Source organism: Nycticebus coucang, chromosome 3 (assembly GCF_027406575.1).
Source record: "Nycticebus coucang isolate mNycCou1 chromosome 3, mNycCou1.pri, whole genome shotgun sequence".
NCBI lineage: Eukaryota > Metazoa > Chordata > Mammalia > Primates > Lorisidae > Nycticebus > Nycticebus coucang.
The window spans coordinates 51,498,004-51,504,180 of record NC_069782.1 but is presented as its reverse complement, the minus strand read 5'-3'; the positions used below and the strand labels follow the sequence as shown (position 1 = coordinate 51,504,180).

The 6,177-nt window shown below is 37.3% G+C and overlaps 1 pseudogene; it reads right to left on the bottom strand.

Moving 5' to 3' along the window:
* Window positions 1-3,162: 3,162 nt before the first annotated feature.
* On the bottom strand, window positions 3,163-4,745 carry LOC128582368 (importin subunit alpha-1-like; annotated as a pseudogene).
* Between the last annotated feature and the right edge of the window lie 1,432 nt (window positions 4,746-6,177).

The window sequence follows — 6,177 nt, the reverse complement described above, 5'->3', positions numbered from 1 at the left end:
TAGTACCTATATTACTTAACCTGTTCCAAAAGGTAGAAAAAAAAGGAAGACTAGCCAACACGTTCTATGAAGCAAACATCACCCTAATCCCCAAACCAGGAAAAGACCCAACAAGAAAAGAAAATTATAGACCGATATCACTAATGAATTTAGATGCAAAAATATTCAACAAGATTCTAACAAACAGAATCCAGTAACACATCAAACAAATTATACATCATGACCAAGTCGGTTTTATCCCAGGGTCTCAAGGCTGGTTCAATATACGTAAATCTATAAATGTAATCCAGCACATAAACAAATTAAAAAACAAAGACCATATGATTCTCTCAATTGATGCAGAAAAAGCTTTTGATAATATCCAGCATCACTTCATGATCAGAACACTTAAGGAAATCGGTATAGAAGGGACATTTCTTAAACTGATAGAAACCATCTACAGCAAACCCACAGCCAATATCATATTGAATGGAATTAAATTGGAATCATTCCCACTCAGATCAGGAACCAGACAAGGCTGCCCATTGTCTCCATTGCTTTTTAACATTGTAATGGAAGTTTTAGCCACTGCAATTAGGGAAGAAAAGGCGATCAAGGGTATCCGTATAGGGTCAGAAGAGATCAAACTTTCGCTCTTCGCGGATGATATGATAGTATATCTGGAAAACACTAGGGACTCTACTAGAAAACTCTTAGAAGTGATCAAGGAATACAGCATCTCAGGTTACAAAATCAACATTCATAAATCAGTAGCCTTTATATATACCAACAACAGTCAAGTTGAAAAAACAGTTAAGGACTCTATCCCATTCACAGTAGTGCCAAAGAAGATGAAATATTTGGGAATTTATCTAACAAAGGATGTGAAAGATCTCTATAAAGAGAACTATGAAACTCTAAGAAAAGAAATAGCTGAAAATATTAATAAATGGAAAAACATACCATGCTCATGGCTGGGAAGAATCAACATTGTTACAATGTCTATACTACCCAAAGCATATATATAATTTCAATGCAATCCCTATTAAAGCTCCACTGTCATACTTTAAAGGTCTTGAAGAAACAATACTTCATTTTATATGGAATCAGAAAAAAACTCGAATAGCCAAGACATTACTCAGAAATAAAAACAAAGCAGGAGGAATTATGCTACCAGACCTCAGACTATACTACAAATCGATAGTGATCAAAACAGCATGGTATTGGCACAAAAACAGAGAAGTAGCTGTCTGGAACAGAATAGAGAACCAAGAGATGAATCCAGCTACTTACCATTATTTAATCTTTGGCAAGCCAATTAAAAACATTCAGTGGGGGAAAGATTCCCTATTTAACAAATGGTGCTGAGTGAACTGGCTGGCAACTGGTAGAAGACTGAAAGTGGACCCACACCTTTCAACATTAACTAAGATAGACTCTCACTGGATGATAGATTTAAACTTAGGACATGAAACTATAAAAATACTAGAGGAGAGTGTAGGGAAAACCCTTGAAGAAATCGGTCTGGGCGAGTATTTTATGAGGAGGTCCCCCAAGGCAATGGAAGCAGCTTCAAAAATACACTACTGGGACTTGATCAAACTAAAAAGCTTCTGCACAGCCAAGAACACAGTAAGTAAAGCAAGCAAACAGCCCTCAGAATGGGAGAAGATATTTGCAGGTTATGTCTCCAACAAAGGTTTAATAACCAGAATCCACAGAGAACTCAAACGCGTTAGCAAGAATAGAACAAGGGATCCCATCACAGGCTGGGCAAGGGATTTGAAGAGAAACTTCTCTGAAGAAGACAGGCGCATGGCCTTCAGAAATATGAAAAAATGCTCATCATCTTTAATCATCAGAGAAATGCAAATCAAAACTACTTTGAGATACCATCTAACTCCAATGAGACTAGCCTATATCACAAAATCCCAAGACCAGAAATGTTGGCGCAGATGTGGAGAAAAGGGAACACTTTTGCGCTACTGGTGGGAATGCAAATTAATACATTCCTTTTGGGAAGAAATATGGAGAACACTTAGAGATCTAAAAATAGATCTGCCATTCAATCCTGTAATCCCTCTACTGGGCATATACCCAGAAGACCAAAAATCACATCATAACAAAGATATTTGTACCAGAATGTTTATTGCAGCTCAATTCATAATGGCTAAGTCATGGAAGAAGCCCAAGTGCCCATCGATCCACGAATGGATTAATAAATTGTGGTATATGTACACCATGGAATATTATGCAGCTTTAAAGAAAGATGGAGACTTTACCTCTTTCATGTTTACATGGATGGAGCTGGAACATATTCTTCTTAGTAAAGTATCTCAAGAATGGAAGAAAAAGTACCCAATGTACTCAGCCTTACTATGAAACTAATTTAGGATTTTCACATGAAAGCTATAACCCAGTTACAACCTGAGAATAGGGGGAAGGGGGAGGGAAGGGGATTGGTGGGATTACACCAGTGGTGCATCTTACAAGGGTATATGTGAAACTTGGTAAACAGTCTGTGAAGCTAGTGAATGATGCCCCATGATTATATCAATGTACACACCTATGATTTAATAAAAATAAAATAAAATAAAATAAAAAGTGGGAAAAAAATAAAGACATATATGAAGGAAAATAAATAAATAAATAAATAAATAAATAAATAAAAAAGATGATCTATTTCCCAAAGTGCAGGTTAGCCTAGCCAGATAGCCTAAGTGTGTTTGAGGATAAACCATCCAGGTTTGTGTAAGTATGTTCTGTGATATTTGCACAACAAATCACTTAACACATTTCTCAGAACATTTTCCCATAGTTGAAGGATATATGGCTGTATTTCCATTTGAACTAGTTACTTACATTAGAAATGGCTATGCTTATTATCTCTAGATTAATAAATAAAGGGGAAAAGTTGAAGATATTCTTTTTTTTTTTTTACTTTAATCTTTATTTACAGGACACTGCAAGATATGAAATTCCACATAGAAATAAGAAACCCTTTCAGAGGATAGGCTCCATACAGTATGTATGTACAGTTTGGAACTGTTCAAGTATAGTTTTGTTGTAAAAAGTCTACAATAACAAACCACATTTAAAAAGAGTTTGTAGTAGAGAAATAGTAAGTAAGACAAACTTATACCAAATGCAGTACACGACAACTTTGTGCCTCAACTATACAATCTAAAAGTTAAAAGTCCCAGGAGTCCCATCCTGAACTTGGAACGTATAGCCTTCAGAGATAGTTTCTGGTACTACATTTTGATCTTCCTCTTCCTCTACAGAGAAATACTTCTCAATCAAGTTTAATGAAGCCTTGTACACAGACTCATTTTCATGGTTTTGTAGAGCTTCAATTTTGTCCAAACCTCCACATTCTTCAATCATTATACTAAGTGTCTCAGTTTCATCTAGTTTTTCAGAAGCCTGAAAGATATTTGAAATGGCATCCAGAATAACCAGAATAATTTTGGTATCTTTTGCAGTTAAGAGGTTCATCAATGGTTCTATTATGCCACAATGAACAAGGTATACAATCTGTTCAGCTGTTCTGCCACTTGTATAGTTGGTCACAGCCCATACAGCTTCCTTCTGTGTCTTAAAGTCTGCCTTAGAGAGAACACTAACAAGTAATGGGACTAGTCCTTGATTCACATCTTGCTGTATCTGGTCCTGACGGCCAGCTGTGATGTTTGACATTGTCCATGTAGCTTCCTTTTGAATGTTAGTTTTGGTCAGCAGGCTGGGAAAGACAGTAAGTGCTCCTGCATCAATTACAACCTGAGTCTGTTCATCTGTCCCAGTGACAATATTCCCTATGGCTCTTAGTGCAGGAGTCGCAATTGGCAATTCAGTAGCTCCCAAAAGCTTCACAAGTTGGGGCACAACTCCTGTTTTCACAACCATTCAATCCATTCATTTGGACCATCAGTAAGGTAGGAAATAGCCCAGCAAGTATCTGCTAATACCTCTGGATCATCGCGATGCAGGAGACGCACTAAAGTAGGAAGAATCTGCTCCACAGCCTCTAATGGGGGTGCGGGATTCTTGTTGCAACAAAGGTTTGAAAGTGTCCAGGTAAGATTACATAAGTCACCACATGACAAAGATGGCATATCGGGAATAGCTAGAAGAGCCAGCAGTGGGTCAACTGCACCGTACTTAATAACCAAGTCTCGGAAAACTGAACCATCACCTGCAATGTTTCCTAAAATCCACACAGCTTGTTCACTGATATGAGCATGGGGAGATGCCAACAGAGAAATGAATGCTGGAATAGCACCTCCATCTACCACAGCCTTAGTCTGTTCTGATGTCCCAGAAGCAATGTTACTTAGTGCCCAGGCAGATTCAAATTGAATGGGACTATAATCAGTTCTACCCTAGAAGGACACAAATTTTGGGAACAAACCAGCTCGGATTATATTGCCAATGGGAGGCTGTTTTTCTCTAGAAAGTAGTTTCCTGGCAGCCTGAGTAGCTTGGAGCTGGTTTTCCATATTGGTGCTGTTTATACCTTTGACAATGTCATCCACAGACCAATTTACAGTACCCTGGTTGTTTCGGTTTTCTTGCAGTGGAGAAGTAGCATCATCAGGAAAAGAGTTTACATTTCTCCTTTTCAGCATCTGGTCATCTTTCTTAGCTTTCCTCAACTCCACATTAACTTCTATTCGGCATCACCTCATTTGTATACTGTCTTTTCCCTTGTTCTTGAACCTGTTAAGTTGGGCAGCTGGTGAATTAGCATTCTCATTGGTGGACATGGTTATGAGACAAAGGGAGATAGCTGCACAGCTAGTTCAAGCTTCCACAGGAGGTGGTGTGGGACTCAGAATGTCTGGGTGGGCTGCCCTGGAAACATCCACTGCAGCTCAGGCAGAACATGGTGTCAAGTTGAAGATAATACTGAAGAAAAAATAAACCAAAAAAAGCTCAATGTGTGTAGGGTTATTGTGAAAATACATCAGATAATATGTTTAGGGAGTATTTAGCATGATACCTGAAGGGTTAAAAATAGCAATAAATGGCAGAGGTTTTCTTTAGGAAAACATCATAAAACATCATAAAATCTAAATATTAAAAAATTCTAAGTATTACTGACCATAAATTTAAGAAGTATCTTAAAGTGTTTTCATATCATTTTAACCAATATAAATTAACTACTTCACATAAATATCAAAGTAATGATACTTTTCCACTAATTTTTTTTGTTGTCATTGTTGCAGTTTTGGCTGGGACTGGGTTCAAACCCACTACCCTCAGTATATGGGGCCAGCGCCCTACCCACTGAGCAACAGGCGCTGCCCTCCACTAATTTTTATACACAAATACATATTTTAAATTTTTTGCCTATATCTATAAGTGTTTTTATATATCATTGTCACATTGATTAACCAGCTTCTAAAAGCAATAGCAAATAATTATGACTTATCTTCTCAGAATAACATGGCATGACTTTCCACATTTTTAAAAATTATTCCCAGAAATTCCAAAAACATCTTACTACTGCCTCTTCCTGTTATCCACTGTTATGGATACTCTCAAAATTCTGGTTAAGAAAATGCATTTCTGGACATATTTATATGCAATGTTATTCTTGTAATGCAATCATTGTAATCATAAGAATTATGATGACCACACACATTCATCAAAACCATAGTGGTTTGTGGGCTGTCTAAAACACTCTTGAAAAGAAGAAAACAAGATTCTGTTGCATTTGTGACCTCTAGAGGCCAACGCGTATGTGATATTTTTACTCATTCAGCAGTGCCCACGTACAACCTTCAAGAGTTTAAGATTTAGAGACATTAGAACACTGAGCAAATTCAAGAGAAGAGAGGTTCCATTTTAGGTAGGTATGTTGCCTTCAACTAACAACCACAAACCACAAATTGAAGTTTTAAATAATCATTTGAAAAAGCCTCAGACACTTGGAAAACCTTCATGGAAAATGAAAACCTTGCCTCCTTCCCACTGGAGCTGTCCAGAATAATTACTTATTGTGAGTAATCATCACACTGAAGATGAACACAGTGAAATGCGCTCACTGGACCCTGAAATCAAAACCCAATTGTTCTGTTTGCTTCACATGTTCTGGAAAAATCACTAACCTCCCTGAGCTTCCATGTCCTCATCTGTACATTAAACAGGTATAATAAAAACCTACCTTACAATGCTGTTTGTAGTTTAAATGAG